The sequence below is a fragment of the Nannospalax galili genome, unplaced genomic scaffold, assembly GCF_000622305.1.
Source record: "Nannospalax galili isolate Female #2095 unplaced genomic scaffold, S.galili_v1.0 scaffold186, whole genome shotgun sequence".
NCBI lineage: Eukaryota > Metazoa > Chordata > Mammalia > Rodentia > Spalacidae > Nannospalax > Nannospalax galili.
In genome coordinates this window covers 109,807-128,457 of record NW_008358774.1, presented here as the reverse complement: position 1 = coordinate 128,457, position 18,651 = coordinate 109,807, and positions in this window count along the sequence as shown.

Genomic DNA, 18,651 nt, shown 5'->3' with positions numbered 1-18,651 from the left:
ACTATTATTTGACAGCTTCATAAATGCACATAGTGCATTTGAGATATTTCCATGTCTGTTATTCTCTCTCATCCCCACTCCCTCTTCAGCTGAATCTCTGCTTTCTAGTAAGTCTCCTCCAACTGTCATTACATTTTATAACTACTACTGAATTTATTCCTTGACAATTTCATGCACTAATATAATACATACTAATTACTGTAACTCCTCCATCCTCTCAAATCTTCCTACCACTATTTTCATCCTCTTTGCCCAACAAGTACCTTTCTCACGTTCATGTCAATGTTTTTTTGTGATTCATTGAGTTTAACCAGGATCATCTGTAGTGCAACCATGGGTTAACAATTATCCAGAGGTCCTGGTGGGCTCCTCACTGGGCACAGAACTGAGATGATGACTGCACTTCCTCTAGAATCATCAGTAGTCAATTGTTTAAGCATAGAGTGGTAGGGCCCCATGAGGACTTCCCCGAGCCAGGACTGACTGTTTATAAGCTAAATTTGCATAGACCCAAGGCAGGCACCCACAATTGCCATGAGGTCATGCCTGCATTGACTGTGACGTGCCTTTTCCCTAGTCATCCTTCTCTTTTCTCTAAAAAACTATGACCTATATTTTTCAATGTGAGTAGCAGTTGGCCCTTATAATAAAAGTAATATCTTAGAACATAAGGAATCGAGGAAGAGGAACACTATCCTAATACTGAAGGTTTGTATTTACAAATCCTGAGGGTTTGTTCTCTGCTTTCCTTAAGTAATATGCATTATACATCCATCATAGTGGATACTGATAAACCCATTATTTTTTTGGAGATCGCTGTGGATATGTTCATAGATATTTTTGCCTTCTGGATTGCAGTGTTGTTATACTGTCTGTCTTTGAATACATTCCAACAAAATTGCTAAAAGGATTTACGGGTCTTGTTGGTCACTATGGAACCTTTCTAACTCTTGGAACATGATGCCTCATTCTTGGAGAACATTTGTCAAGATGGATTTAGACCCACCCGTATCTCCCTTTTTTTGTGGCCTGCCATTCTCAACAGTAAAAGTAAATGCTGGGAACTGGGGCCTAGAGAAATGGCTCAGCTATTAAGAACACATGCTATCCTTTCAGAGAATAAGCTATCTCACAACTGCCTGAATACATGTAGTGCCCATACATACACTCAGGCACACACACACACACACACACACACACACACACACACACCTAGCTAAATAGAGACTTAAATAATAAAATACTGGGAATGCAATAAACTTTTATGGACCCTCCTTTTCACTGTCTAACAGTTTCATTGTCCAACAGCATGCCATTCAAGGCAATGACACAGTGAGTCACGTGACTCTGAAGTATAGATACTGGGCAAGCTACCCTTTCTAATCCTTCAGGTATGTGGCCAAGAGCAACATATACAGTTCAGACTCCATATTCCGGGGCAGCCTCCTTGATCCTTGGAGACTTCATTTGGCTGTCTTTGGCTCCCTATGTGCAAGTTATTAATATGCATCAAAGCCTGGGTATGGTGGCCTTGGCCTTTAATACCAGCACTTGGAAAGGCAGACACAGGACGATCTCTGTGAGTTCAAGGTCATCTGGCCTACACAGAAAGTTCCAGGTCATTTGGGAAACAGGGAGACCCTGTCTCAAAAAAAAAAAAAAAAAAGACCAGAAAAATGCCTCAAGTATTTTGTAGTTTGTGCGTGTGTTCCATCTCATTGGTAATCAGTGTAGAGTGACTCAAACAGATTTTGGTTAGCATCACAATTTTTTTTTAATCAAAAGTGTTTCTCTGGATCTGGACCAATGCCAAGATCTTTGAGACAAGTCATTTCTTTACCAGGCCACTAAAATGGTATCTCTGTACTGACCTTCTTCCATAGAAAGGAAATCTTGCCCAGTTTTACTTATATTGCACATGAAGACATCTATTTATTTGTGTGCTGATCTTTTCCATCATCCAGAGACCAATTCTCCCAGTGCCCCCAAGATTTCCTAGTCAGTCTCTTCAATACAGTGTCTTCAAATCAGATTCAATTCAAGTTGTATGCTCCCTTTGAAACAGTACTTCCAAAGTACTAAAGAAAGTTTTAAAATGGTCAGAGGGTCCGGCTTCTCCTTAATTAGGTTCCAGTGTTAATTTGAGGTAGAAATAGCACTGTGATTGAAAAATCAAGCTGTATTTTGAACATGTCTTTGTTTAATGCTGCAGAATTGTGTGTTCAATGATGGAGTGAGGTTTATAGAGAAAAAGAACCATGTCTAATGGGAATCGAAATGCAATTTCACAGACATTCTTGGAACAGTTCTTCTAATAATATTACTTTGCACTTAACAAATTTACTTGCTTAATGGGAAGTTAAAAGAAAACTAAAATCAGCAAAATAAAAAATATGACCTTTATTTCTATAAAGCATCAATAACACAGAACATTTTACACATATGTATATATTCACACATGCATGGACACAAAATTGTTCTGCATATTTTTAAGAAATGTATTTTTATCTACATATGATTGTTAATGCATATGTATATATAAATCTGGGGCTTTTCATAGATTATTTTAAAACATGAATTAGCATTTCTTGTAATTGTTTCTTTTACGTTATCAGTGAACACAAGAGAACCTAAATTTCTATGGCACAATTTCCTACAATATATAGATCAAATAGTAATAGTCACAACACTATTACCACAACTGGGAAATAAAATGCAATTTCCCTGTTTCAAGGCAAGGAAAAAATGCAAATATAAATATGGAAATAAGTATCGTTTTAAATTTCAATATTAAAATAGAAACAAAAAAGTAAAACAAACAAAAGTTCAACCCCAGGTATTTCCAAGAGAGATATCAAGACTTGGAGTAAATGAACACTGCCTTATTGGAACACCAGTGACTCTTCTGACAGAGGAAAAAGAGAGGTAAATAAATGTCCCGAATAACAGAGGGTGAAAGGTGAATTATGCACTTGCAGGGTGAATTCTATGGAGATGTTAGTTTCTTACTCAGTCTTTTACCCCATATCACTGGAATACTGGATAAGAAATCAGCATTTTACAATATACACTATTCATATAAAGGGTCATTTATTTTATTTGTTTTACTTTTGAAACGTTTTACTTATTACTTTATTTTATGTGTATATGAGTGTTTTCCTGCACCTATTGTAGTGCACTACACGCATACACTCCCTGGCAGAGACTAGAAAACAATGCACTCTCTGAAACTGCTGTTATGGGTTGTTGTTAGTCACGATGTGGGTGCTGGGTAGCAAATCTAGATCCTCTGAAAGAACAGAAAGTGCTCTTAAAGACCGGACCATCTCTCCAGCCTCTGATGTTATTTTTCATCCAACTTTCCATATGTGGTCATTGTTAGCCTCCATCTTCACAGAACAGGAACTGCATTGATCGTGTAATTGTCTCTAAGTTTTTGTGATAGCTGCGTTTTTTAGCATTGGCAGCAGCTGTAACAGTAGTTCCTACTGAGTGTTACATAAGTATTTCATGAAAAAATAACTTTTTTGAGACTGAATTTTACCATGTACTCTTGGTTGGCCTGGAAATGAATGACAAATATCTGACTGCCTCTGCCTCTCAAGGGCTGGGATTAGAGACATGCATCACAATGCCCAGTCAAGATGATATGTTTTATTAATATAAAATATGAACCAAAAGTTTGGCATGAAATATTGCTAAAATCATATATATATATATATATATATATCACATAATATTGACCCCATCACTGTATAAGTCCTTTGACTCTAACTTCCTAAAATAAGCTTATTTTAAGATGATATTTTCTTCAAAGTAAATGCGGTTTTGTTATTTACATTAACCCAGAAATACATATGGCAGCTGTTTTCTCTTTTTATATGTAGCATATTACATAGGTCTTGCTTTGTAGGATGCCTTTATTTATGTGACTTTGGTTATCTACATATATCTTACATCTTTGTTATTTTTTTCTGCTGCTGTCACCAAATACTGAACAAGAAACAATTTATGGGAAGAAGACTTTATCCTGAGTTACAGTTTTAGAGACTGTAGTTCATCATGGCAAGGGGGATACAGGGAAAGGAGTGTAAGGTGGCTGGCCACATTGTGTGTAAAGTCAGGAAAAAGGGAGTAAACACCAGAACTCAATTTGCTTCCTCCTTTTAATTCACACTAGGACCCCAGTCCAGGATGTGTTGCTACTCAGATTTAGAGTGGGTCTTTCCCTCTCAATTAAACTTCTCTGAAAATGCCCTTTCAGACATGCAACTGACCTATTTATTGGTTGAATATAAATCTAGAAAAGTCTACAATGATGATGCACCTTCCCAACCTTCCTTAAAAATAGAAATTTACACACACACACACACACACACACACACACAAACACACACACACACACACAGACACACAGACACACACACATTACAGTTATAATGAGAAGACAATGCCCCTACTATACATCAGAGGCTAAGAAATAAAAAAGTTCATTGCATTGACAGTGCTGGGTTCTTTTGGCGTTATTTATCAATGAAATTCTGTAAACCCCAAACATTATAGGTTACTGCCTGCTGACGCTCTTTCTTATCCTCCAGAGCTTGATATGACCCTGTTGCTGAAGACACCACAAAACTGAGTTATAGAACATGGAGAAATCAAACTGGTACAGACTTTTTCACTTCATCACTACCATCACTACTGGCTCATTTTCATAGTACAAGAAGGTGCTATGTACACAACTAGAATAAAATAGCAATCTTCGGTCTTACGAGCTATGAACTCAGGGAGCTATAATAGTGACTGGTCTGGCAAGACATGCTCACTGATGCAATAGTGGAACAGCTCCTATGGAAGAAACCATGTTCTGATAGGGTTTAAGGCTTACTCCACAAAATGAAACCTATACCTGATACTGTTATGGGACAGAGAACCTGTAACTTCATAGCTCATAAGCCTTAGGGGAGAATCAATTACTGTTGTTTTCTAAATTGGCATAGTATTAAACTGATGCCAAATGGCTTATCTTTCTACCCATAGATTAGTACATCTCAACCCTCATCAAAGAAGCTTCTTTCCACATAGATGGGATTAACACAGAGACCCAAAACTGGTCAAGGAGAACAGAATAAGAAACTTCAGAATGGTCAGCCCTAAATGGGAAGCTTACATCACACTCTCTACTCCCAAGACTCAGGAATCATTGTAGAGGAAGGGGCAGATGATTGTAAGAGCCAGAGACAGACTACATGAAAACATTTTTTTTCTGGAAATAGGTACATAGGAACTCACAGTGTTTGTGATATACACAAGACTGGCACAAGCTTGAGCCAAACAGAATCTCAGCATGGAGAGGGGAGTTGGGCACAGTGCCCACTCCTAGATATGAATCTATTGGCAATTGTTAGCCGCTGAAAAAGAGAAAGTTAATTTTCTTTAAGAGTGTGGGTGTTGGTAGGTTGACCACACTCTAATGGATGGCCCCACATCCAAGTGTATGAACAGGACAAATTGTGCTACATGTATTTTAAAAAAGGATAGAAAGTTTAGTGGGTTAGAAAGGAGTAGGGTTGACCTTTAAAGAATTTTGGGAGGGGAGTGGCTATGACTAAAGTACAGTGTATGAAATTCTCAAGGAACAAATAAAAAATAAAAAAAATCACTATCAATTATTTTGATGGAAACATCCTCTTGGCTCTTGCCTCTGATCTGTACTATGTAAATAATTGCTCAACGTTTTGTGTTTATCATTTATTTGAAACCAATCTTGAAATGTTATACTGTAAAATCAGTACTACACTTTAACTGGAGTTTTGATCCAAATATGAGGAGTCAACCAAATTGTAATGTTATCAGGGCTGAATTTTAGTCTGCACATTCACACATAGTCAAAAGGAACTGAGATTTGGAGACAATTTAAGAAAATACCATCATTTAAATTGTTGGAACATGTGTCTCAGAGAGATAAAATCTCATATTAATAAGATTAATTTATACTTTTGTGTGGTTTCCTCTATTTCAGGGGGCACCCTCATCATCATGCAGCAGACTCATAAGCGGTGATAACTGGTTACAGCTGTTTATCAAGTTGTGTTAACTTATATAGATTGTAGACAATACATCTAATACAATCTGTTAAAAGTTCAATTGTTTTGAAAGAAGAGATGAGTGGAAATACCTTATTTCTACTTTCTATTTACTTTACCATTCCTTTTTTAAAAATACTTTATTCACTGTCCTTAGTTTGTGTTTTCATGTGTGCAAGTGCACCCATGTTATACAATGCCATAGAGATCAAAAGAGGACATCAGATTCCCTGGAACAGGAGTTATGGATGGTTGTTTGTTGCCATGTCAGTGCTGGGAATTGAACCTGGGTCCTCTGCAAGAGCATTCAGTGCTAGTGCTGTTTACCACTGAGCCATATCTCTAGCCCTCTACTTTAGCATTTCTTGAAGTAAAACTGTATTATGATGTTCAATTTTAGGGGGATGCAGAAATACCTGCTATAATATGGTCTTACAACTTGCAAATGAATAAATGAGAGCTCAGACCTGAGTCTCAGAACATTCTGGCTTTAGAGACCCCACACTTCATCACAGTATTGGCTGCTGGCTTAGTTCTTAGAATAATTGTTTTGTTAAAGTTGAAAGAAGCAAAGAAAGTTCATGATATATTGATCTGTTTTTCTGGCTGCCTTGAAATAAGTGAGCTGGTACCAATTCTCTATGCATATATTGATTATTATATAAAAGGACTTGCAAGAGGGACAGTTGAATACCATGGAAAATGTCTTCAAATGTTTCTTGATAAATCTTATGAGATTTTCATGAGGTCAATTTTATTTGAACACGATAGTCTCATTTTTGTTATTTCTAAAAGAACAGAAAGAGCTAATTAAAGTCAGGTACAGATCTTTTGACTTGTGAGTTCAAAGGATTCAGTGATCTTAATGGTTTGTTTTTGAAGAAAGCCCCGGACTGAAATTATGACGGCTGATTCAAATATCAAAATTGCTATCTAATTCTCTCAAATTCTTAATTACATTTCAAATTTATTTCAACTAGAATTCTTTTTTAGAAAGAACATATACCGCTGGGCTTGCTGCCACATGTCTTTAATCCCAGCACTCGGGAGGCAGAGGCAGGCAGATCTCTGTGAGATCTGTGAGATCAAGGCCAGCCTTGTCTACATAGTGAGTTCCAGGACAGCTGGGGCTATAGGGAGACCCTGTCTCAAAAAAGACCAAAAAAAAAAAAAAAAGAAAACGCCCCTGTGTTTTCCCATTATATTTTTTTTAAAAAAAAAAAAAAAAAAAAAAAAAAAAAAAGGACATGCCCATGTCTTTCATCATCATATTTCTTTTAATATAAGTCATACAGACATTATTGAGTCAGTAATATTCTTATTTAGAGGTTGAAATGATTGGAAGAAGTATGATCATCACTTGAATTTTTGACTTACTGGAACTAATAGTTGTTTTGAGGAACCATTATCAGAATTTCTAATAAGCATCATGGAAGCAAATGAAAGGATTTAGAAATGAGGATTTCATTTCTATTTTCAGTTTTTAAAATATCCCTGAGGTATTGTAAATATTTTCACCTTGTAGAAAATATAAATATATGAAGAGAGAGATTACTAGAAAACATGGAGCTGAGTGTAGTGGTACACACATTAATCCCAATACTCTGGAGGGTGAGGCAGGTGGATCCTTGTGAGGTCTAGCCTAGTCTGCTCTTCATAGAGAGTTCCAGGCTAGCTGGGGTTACAAGCAGACTCTGTCTCATAGAAAACCAAACCCTATTTATCTCTTCTGATTAGTTTTAATTTGAAGTCTATTTTGTCAGATATTAGAATTGCAGTAACTTCTGTCTTCTTAATGCCATTTGCTTGGAATATTTTTTCCATCCTTTCACTCTAAGGTAGTGTCTATCCTTAAAGATGAGATGGTTCACTTGAAGCAACAAAAAGATGGGTTTTCATTCTTAAAAATGAGTTTTCTTTCTTAATCCATTCCACTAGCCTGTGTCTTTTGACGGGAGAGTTGAGACCATTGATATTTAGTATTGTTATTGAAAGATGTGTACTGGATACTGTCATTTAATTTCTTTGTGTTCGTGGCCCTATTTTGTGTTTTTGTTATTATACTTTTCTTTCTTTATCCTTTTGGGCATGCTCATTCTTTTTTTCCATCCTTCGTATTGGTTCAAGTATTCTCTGTACAGTTGGTTTGTTGGACATGAATTCTTTCAGCTTATTCATGTCATGAAAAATTTTCCATTCACCTTTGACCATGATAGATAGTTTTGCTGGATAAAGTATTCGGGGTTGGCATCCATGGCCATTTAGAACCAGGAATATTTTGGTCCAAGTTCTTCTGTTTTTCACAGTTTGCATTGAAACTGTGCAACTACAGAATTACAGTGAGCTATAATTCTGATGGATTTTCCTTTGTATTTCTAGCAGTCAGTCTCCAATAGTTCTCAGTCCAGGGATGGCCCATCACCCATTTCTTTCCTCCCTTCTTGACCTCTATTTCATTGTCTTAGCATGGGCTCTGTGCTCAGTGCCAAAATTTCAACAAGATCACATGTACAAGCAGTTTTTCTCTAGCAGTTTTTGGTGTTCTCTCTTTGTTATGTACATTTAATGTTTTGCTGTGGTATGCTGTGGGTAGTTTCTATTCAGGTCATGTCTACTTGTTGTTCTATGTGCTTCTTGAATCTCTATATCTTTCCTTGATTTAGGAATGTTTCCTTCTGTAATCCTGTTGAAGATCTGTTCAATGCCATTGGCCTGAGGTGCTTCTCCTTCCTGTATGCCTACGATATTCATAGATTTGGACTTTTCATGCTGTCTCATGTATCCTAAGTATTCTATTCCTGTGTTTATTTGAATTTTACGTAGTCTTTGCTTAAGGAGTCCAGATCTTCAACTTTATAATCCAGTGTTGATATCCTGCTTTACGTTCCATTCCTTCTGCTTGTGAAGCTTTCTCCTGTTGTTTCTAAATGGTTTATTGAGTTTTCAATCTCATGTTCATTTCCATTTGGATTTTCTTCACTATTTCTAACTTTTTTGTGAATTCACTTTTCAAGTCATGAATTTTTCTTGATATTTTATTAAGCTGCATATTTATATATTCTTGGGATTTCATCACAAGTTTATGCCTTTCCTCTTTGAGTTCTTTGAGTTGTTTCTCTGTGCTTTTTTGAAGTTCTTTGATCATGTTTATGACTGTTCTTTTAAATTCTATATCCCGTGATTCCTCAGTGTGGTTCTCATTGTAATGTTAGGACTAGTGAGCTTTGTTCGAAACATATTTTCTTGGTATTTCATATTGTTTGTGTTTTTGCATTGCTATTTAGGCATATGGATGTTCTTTGTTGGTGATGTGTAGCACAGGAACTTCTACTTTTTTTATTTAATTTTGATTCTGTTAATATTGTTTATGTAGCTTGGTTGGTTTTTTTGGTCCAGTAATGAAAAATAAAGTGGTGCATGTTTCAGGTTCTTGCAGGTCCTAGGCCTGTCTGGATGGATGATTGGACGGGATGGTAAGTATGTTGCTCGGGTTAGTAGAAGGGCTGGTCTGCTTTACACAGGTCAGGAGCCAATGAAATCTATGCTATGGAGTCTAGCTAGTCTCAGTTAGGAAGCTAGTCCAGAGAGCTGAGGTGAAGGAATTAGAGTCCACCTAGGTCCAAGGCTGGCAGGGTACAGGGTGAGAATGGGCGAGAGGAATGGAGTAGAGACATAGTAGGCAGGATCTGACTTACCAGAGTCCAGGCTGGGCAGGTCTTTCCTGCTGATCAGGGAGCCAGGGAAGATGGTGGTAGGGGTACTGCCTGAGTAGGGACTTAGCAATCTGTGGTAGGGTATTTAAATAGTCTGGGTTAGGAAGCTAGCCCAGGGATCTGAGATGAAGGAATTAGAGCCCTCTTCAGTCCAAGGCTGGTGGGGAACACATGGCAGGGTGGTGACAGGAATGGAATAAAGATCCCATGGTCAGGAGAAGACATAGATCCTAGAGAAAACCCTATCTCTTTCATGGCTATGGACAAATGAAATTTCTTACTATATGCTAAGCATTTATTCCTGTATTTACTGACAAACATACCATACACCAATCATCAAAGAAGCTTCTTTTTAAAACAAATGGAGGCTACTGCAGAATTGCACAACTGATCAGACACAGAGAAAGTCCTAGTTGACACACCTACATTTAACTCTATACCTAAGGCTCTTTGAACAGAGCAGAACAAGGGATAGAAAAAAACTAATGCATCCCTCAACTCTCACCAGTAAAGCTTCATTATACAAGAGTGTGATACACACAGAAGGCCACAACTGGCCAAGTTTTAGAGAATAAGAGACTGCAGAGTGTGTATCCCTGCATAGGACTCCTATATTAAACCTCACCTCCCTACAGCTCAAGGACCATTGCGGAAGATGGGGCAGAACGTTTTTAAGAGCCAGGGCTGATTCATGAACACAGGGAAGCAGAATCTTCCAGGCCACTACAAGCTTGTACATGTGATCTTGTTGCAATTTTGGCACTGAGCACAGAGCCCATGCTAAGCCAATGAAACAGAGGTCAAGAGGGGAGGAGAGAAATGGGTGATGGGCCATCCCTGGACTGAGAACTATTGGAGACTGACTGCTCCTGGGTGAGGAAGAGTATGCCTTACATACAATTTCTAGATGGACTGACTAGACTCAAGTGGAGAAACTTACACTGAAGGACATCTGGGTACAAATGCTTGACTGAATATGACTTCCCACTTTTGGCAGAATACTTTGAGTCTAGTGGGTGGATGGGGAAGGCATGGATGGAGGAGGAGGGTCTAAATTTAATTAAGAACTGTTGCATGAAAATACAAAAGCTCAATAAAAACTTTTAAAAAATCCAAAAGAGATTCCCAGATAGTAACTCAGCATAGAACTGGGAATATGAACAGTGGACCACAGTCTCATCCAAAGGAATATTGACAACTGATTACCACTAGATGAGGAACAGCTGACCCTCCTAAAACAAAGACCTCTAGATAGGCTGACTAGATTAACCAGAAGGGCAAGTAGTGGGGAATGGCTGGGGATGCTGACAACACAACAGACAGTAGCAGGGATATCAGAGTATAAGGGCTCTAGTGGGGAGAGGGAGGCTATGGGAGGGTGCTATCTGAGAAGTGGGTGTAAAAATAAATAAAATAAAATAAAAAAATCCAAAAGAGAAAAAATCAAAATAAGATTACATGGATATATCTACTATATATGACTCTGGATACTGTCAATAGAAAGCAGTGTAAATTGGACATCATCTCAGACATGACCGCCCTTTATATTATGATCTTAGTGGGAAAAATTTAAAACAACAAAATAGAGTCTTATCCTAAATTTACTCTGTAGCTTCTTTTCTAGAAAATTCAAAGCAAGTGTTAATGCATATCACTTTAAAATGATAGTTTGTTCTAGATTCATATATGCATTGTCTCTGTACCTCCACTTTGCATGATTTGCTGACTGATTAGGCTGTAAATTTCTTCTTCAGTTTATAAGGTAGATTGTTTCTCTGGCCTTCACAACAAGCATCTCAGAAAATATCTGAAGAAATCTGTGAGATCATTTTCAAAATATTTTTACAGCCAAAATATGCACATAACTTTGGAAAGTTTTCACTATCTGGTTGTACTCAGAAAACTAGTGCTTTTATTATATGGTACAGTTTAGACAGGGCACATTATGTGAGTGAAGCAAAGAGATACATCAATGCCAGGGGATTACTGGGAAGAGAACTGAGAATTTGCTATGCAATTAACAAAGGTGAAGAAGCTTTATGTATAAGTCTGGAGAAGTATACAAAGAAATGAATCACTATCGCCTAATAATTTCACAAGAATAAATTTTTACGATGACTGATTGAGTAGCCAAATGTTTAAGAACCAGTTAACAGGATAGGGCTTTTCTAAGGGAGCAGTTTTCATTATCAGTCACTCAGCATTTCTGTAAAACCTGATACTTCTCTGCCATCAACCAGTTGTCATTTTATTTGAATAATGAAGTTACCTAGGTGCTTTGTTTTGTGGGTATTTTTCACATCACAAAGTTAAGGATTTTACATATGAAAGAATATGTTTAATATGCATAGTATTCTCTTTCTCATCTATCTACTTTCTTTCTTGTAATGTCTTGATTTACAAATAACTAAGTACATATTTAATGATCTGTCTCTATTATTTCAGGTGGATATTCATAGGTGTTAATTGATTGCAACACCACTAATATTTCAACTTTTTTCGGCTATGTTTCATTCCTTGCACGTTCTTGTCAGTTATTAAAATGTAATTGAGGATCCTGTCCCTTCCTTTGAAATGGCAACATGAGACCAGAGCCATGTCCAATTCCTAGAAAACTGTTCTTCCTGAAATGCATTGCTTTTTGTCATATGCTCAACAAGGGAGTTTGGCTTGAGCTCTTAATATCTGAAACTTCATCTGGAAGCAAATTTGGTTGAGGTTATTTCCGTATCTACCTGTTCAAAAATTAACCAAGCAGGTCTGGTAACTTGTGCAAAGACAGAAAGAGCAAATATAGCTTGATGTTGAATGATTGTCCCCATGCATATGAAATACCAAGATACTCATTCTTTTCCTCTTGATTTCATGGGCAGTTGCTGTATCTCTGGACCACTTAATAGATCATTTAAAAGGAAGTGACAGAATTTCAAGCAAGTATTTCATTGTTTCAAAATATTTATATTAATTCTTTTCCCCACAGAGTCTAATGGTTGCTACCCTTGGTCACAGAGTTTGTACATTAGACTGGACTAACACAACTTATCTCTTTGAGGTCAGACCCTTGAGAGAGAAAATGGAATTAAAAGAACTGGAGCGTTAAAGGATTGGATGATCAGTAGCCTCTCCCCCTTTCCTTTGATGACTTCTTTTGTCTATATTTTTTCAATAGCTTCCCTTTTTCCTCTCCTCCCACTGCTCATAGGCTGATGTAATATCCAGAGCATGGGATAACATGACAAAAATGTGTTGGAGTTTGCAGGACTATGTTTATGGCATTCACACACTTGCTCATGAAGCACAGCTACATGTAAGAGAACATCAGATTGACTTATTTGAAAAGCATTATGAATCTCTGTTTCTCCTCTAAAGAGTCTAGTAACTGAATATGAAAACAGGTATGTATTGAACTTTTAAGAACATGATTATTTTCTTTTAAATATTCTTTAAGGAAAAAAAAATACTGGTACTAAAAACAGAGAGAACCCTGGGTGAACAATGAAGACCGCATTGTTTTTCTTTCTTGTTTTCTTTCTGTCCATTAAAATCCCAGATAGAGTTATCTTACTGTCTTTCTAATGTGGTCGATGATCAAACCCTTGTTTTAGCCCCCTGTGCCTCTACCTTCCATTCTGGAACCTTGGCACATTTTACATATGAATAAAAATATAAGATCTATCTATTGAAAACTTTGCTTTAAAAATGTAGATCTTATATACTTACATACCATACGTCCAGAACAATTGTTTCTGCATAGTTGAGAGATAGACTGCCTAACAGAAATATTTATAATCTCGTTTTTAATAAAGAAGCAAAAAAATTTTGAAAAACTGAATTAATATAATTTTATTTCCTATTGAGTTAGTGGGTAGAGACCAGAGGCAAAATTAACCAACAGGAAGAGAAAATTGTTCATAAGGGTAATATGACTGTGATAATGTTAGTAAGAGGCCATAACTTCTGGCTTTAATAACTTTAATGTGATTCAATTTTCAATTTTAACTTTCTAATGACTCACACTCCTAATTATCACGTTTTTCTACATATCAAATTCTTTCTTCTTAGAATTGTTGCTCACACTGTTTCCTAGTTAGCACATTTATTTTATTTTTGTCTTTTTAAAGCATGTGACCATTTCCATTTAATAATTTTCTAGCTGTATGTGGTACTGTTTGCTCAAATTTTTTTTTATCAGTGATGCTACATTCACAAACCTTTTACATCTTAAAAACATTTTGAGAGTTGTCTTCTTGAATTTTCATATTGATTTCTAGTTTATTCTAACTAGCCAAAATCATCAAAAGCTGAACACAAGGAAAGACTTACATTCCACTTTCCATCTCCGTTTTTCTGAAATTTATATGTCCTGTGGAATTTGTAAAATCAGAAATAGTTATTCAATTTCTTCTATATTTACTTTTCAAATATTTTAACTACCAGTTTTATATAATGCTTTCCTTCTTAAATTTTTTAAAGTAATGGAATAAAATGTGCTTTTTTAGTTACAGTACAAATGTATATTAAAATAAAACCCTATGTAGGTCTCCTCTTTTGAACAAGGTCACTGTGAATTAGCTTTGACTGGATCACAGAAATGTAGTCTGCTATACGATTTTCTACTTTTCTCTACAGAAACTTGTAAAGATCCAAAATTAACCCAAGGCTCCACACAACACTGTGGGAAAATCAGTCACTTGCCAAACATAAAAGCATTTTGCATTTTCCTGGCTTATGAACCAGAGAAAAAGCTTTGCTTTCTAGTCCTTCCTCTCAGCCTCCTCACCAACCTACGCAGTTTGTTTTAGGCTTCTCCATTATCTCTCACTCCTACCCTCATATCTGAAATTTACTCTCCATTGATCTTCAATGCGTAGTTCAGTGTTCCATAAATTCATTGATAGTAGTTGGCATTTTTTGCATCTCCATTTATTAACACAATGTTAAACATAACCAGTATCAATATAATTAAAATGGAAACATTTGTCAAGAAGATGAAATGATGAACAAGTCATTAATCAACTAAAACAGGAATTAAGTGTAAATGGATAGTCTACTGATCAATAGAATAAATGTTGCAAGAGAATGTTCAGCATTGACTATTTGATACAATACATACATCTGTGCACAGTAAAACTCAGAAACATTTTTTTCGTATGACACCTGCAGCCTCAGCAAGGAGACTTTCTCACATCCAAGTCTCTTTCTCTGTCATGTTTTTAAGTCTCATGAACTTGTGTTTTATGGATTACACTTCTCTTCTATATTTTCAAATCTTTCTACATTATTTCCTTGAGCAAGGACATGATCTCATATTTCTAAAATTAAACCTAGAAGGAAACATGTTATTTTCACTTTTCATTCTTGCCCTTTAAAGCAAATTTGAAATATATCCTAAAATATGATCTATTCTATTTCCACTAACCCACCTTCCACTTGTTCCTCAACCTGTTGCTGGTATGCTCCCCTGGATCACTGCAAAGTGTCACTTGTGTTATGGCGAAATGACAAAAAACAAACATGATGGTGATGATGAGAGTGATATGCTGTGGAGTATTTCCTGTAGACAAGGCATGGATCTGCATAGTTGGAGGCTGGAAGACCTGTGCACACGCTGTGAGATAAAACCTGGTACTGAAACCCACAGAGTGTAAGTGAGTAGCATAGTCATTCCTGGCAGAGTTCCCAGAAGAATGTTTCCAGTAGCTCCCAAACCCACACCCAAACCTGCTGGACCAGTTACTGTCAGCAAACATAAAAGAAATCACTTCTGTCCCAGGCTAAGATTGATTAGATATTTAATGCTTAAATAAAACCATTTTGTAAAATTTGCTGAAACTATACCCTCTTTGGATTACTTTTCTCCATCAATTTTTGTTTTTGAGCATGTTAATGGCTATTCTATTTATGCCTTTTCTCTCTAAAAATTAAGTTAATGTTTCTCAAAGTTGCTTCCTATACTCTCATTTCCTAGGCATTCCAGGGCTTTCGGTGCCCTGTGCACATAGGTGACTGAACTGGATTCTCTGAATCTTTTATTCATTGAATTTTGCAAACCTAAAGACACATATTCAATTTCCTTGGAGCATGTTGCATTCTCTTGCTCTTAGAATCTTTTCTGGAGGTTAAACGATTTTCTCTAACTTGTGTTAGAATGCTGACTCATTTTTTTCTTTGTACTTTTGAAGCAGACTGATCTTTCTTTTTAAAAAGCTGTTTTAAATTTTCTACTGCACGGTATATAAATAATGATTTCTATGTGGTTGGTTTCTTGTACACTGAATTGGGTATTACATGAGTTCCTGATTGCATGAAAGTTCTTGTTGCTTTTGGGTATGTGACATTGCTATAACACTGAACTATTCAATTTTTATTCCAATCTTAATATCTGGTTTCTTTTGTACTTGTCTTTTCATAAATTCCAAAAAAGCTACTCTTTTTTTTCTTTTCTTTCTGAGATTCTAGCCATTGTTATGTCAGTAGTAGATGGTGTTTTAAGCACAGACTTTTCACCCGTCAGCTGTTGGTGTATTTTCTTTGTTACAACATGAAGGGGCCACTCAAGCTCAAGACTGTCCAGCATCTGCCATTAGCGTTTTGCTTACCATAAGTTCTTGTAAATTCCCAAGATGAATAGTTTGTTCCTTCATGAAATCCCCCACAACCAGAGTTGGTCCTGAATACATCTTTGCTAGCCTTTGGCTAGGCACTGCTGGATTCTGTTCAAATCTGGAAAGTGTTACTCTGAATAGACCAACCCCAGAATCCTATGCCATGTATGTGGCCACCAATGTTGGAACACAGTGCCATACTCTGAGCACACAGTCCCCTCAGATCCGAGTAAAAATTAAATAGTGAATAAAACCGTGTTATGGACTCCCACTTATGAAGTGAATTATTGCCCAAGATTATTACAACAAAGCATAGTTGATATCAGTTGAATAGAAAATTGATAAATTAACATCCAGGGTCTCTACCTGATACAAAGACTATTTCAGAGACTATCCCAGGCAAGCCAAAGGATAGAAGTTGTTAGGATCTTTACAGTGGGGGCCTGGAGAGATGGCTCAGCAGTTAAGTGCACTGGCTGCTCTTGCAGAGGATCGGGTTTCAATTCCCAGCACTCACATAGCTGCTAATAACCAACAGCCATCCATAACTCCAGTTCCAGAGGATCTGTCACCCTCTCTGATCTCCATGGGCATTGCATGACATTGGTGCACATACCTATATACAGGCAACATACTGATACACATAAAACAAAAATAATAAATAACATATTTTTAAAAGATCTTTCCAGTGATAGTTTTCTATGGCTTGACAAAGCAAAGTTGTGTACTTAGAAATCTGTTCTCTCAGCAAATGGGATCTTAGTCTCCATGATGTGCCTATGTCTGCAATGTTGGTGGTCATAGACCCTTGATCACTAATGCTGCCATTTAGCTATACCAAACACAACTTTCACAGTCTTAAGGAACTGTTAAATCTCAGGTACACCAAGACCCATACTGTAGGTAGTAGTGATAGAGGATGAAATTGAAGTCAATTCCATTGGGCTTAAGCTTAATCTATTGTTTGAACAGATTTAGAGTCAGTATTTGTGAGCTTGGGCCTTAGGGTACTTACTTTTCCTGAGGATACAGGATAGACAGTGCTCTTTGACCACCAAGATTGATGCTAAGGTGGACTATATCTGAAGCTTTTGGCTGTCAAGATTTATGCAGTCTGAGAAGGCAGGAAGCTAGTTAGACCAACTCCAAAAGTGGAAGTAATGATAGTCAGAAACTAGTGACTTGTCAGTCTGGAGTTAAGAGGAAGTCCACAGGCTCTAGCTTTGAACTCTGGCCTGGGTATGGGAATTTTGTTTTCTGTCTGATGTTGGATCTCTCCACTTGGTTGCCTTTCACTGAGCTCCAAAACAAAACCTCTGGATAGCCTTCACTCCCTTTATCTCAGAAAATGGCTTCTGGCCCCCCACTCTGTTATATAACATCAAGAGGGCTGTTTAATGACAAAAGGTGCTAAGATATCTCAGTTCCAGAAGCTCAGTTTCCAAGCTTGGTGCTACTTGTTAGGGCCTGTCCATCACTGGATTTTATCTAGTGACTGTACTGCTTCTTATACAGATTTTCAACTTCCTTCTTACTCCTTAAGGAAGGGAAATCTTCCCAAGTGGCTTAGACTTCAGAAGATTGGTGGGTAACTTCTTCCACCTGGTCCCTTAAATGCATCTTTTCTTTCTTTGCTTCATTGATATTTTAAGTTGAATTTTTGTGAATTACATACAACACATTTTAAGCATATTTAGACCCTCTCCCCTATCTGTATCCCCCAATAAACTGCCCACAGGATTTCATGTACTCTGTCATATATGTTAAGGCCTATGGAGTTAAGATTGTGTACCCAGATTTCCCTCACTTTGAATTCATCCATGGGAGCCTGTCAGCATATCCAGTATCACTTCCTTAAAGAAGATCAACTTTCCCCCACATAGCAGTAATGAGCTGCCAATATTTCCTAGGCTAAAGTGGGGATGTCCTGTGCACTTCCCCAGATCAATGTTGGGTTTGGTGTGATCATGGTGCCATCTTTTATTCTAATGATAAGCGTTCTATCTGACTTGACTGGGTCCTGTTAAAAGTGTTTGATATTCAAATCAAGGTGACCTTGGAAAGACAATCTGGGAATCATAGCCCCCACATTGCTTTTTCTCCAACATTAAAGTATTCACATTTAGATTTTGCAAAGTCCTACAATTTTCTAAAATAAAATAACAAAATAACTTTAAAACATGCATGATTAAAGTGTTTTAGAACACAGAGAAGTGGCTGAATAATTTATTAAAGAATTAGAATATA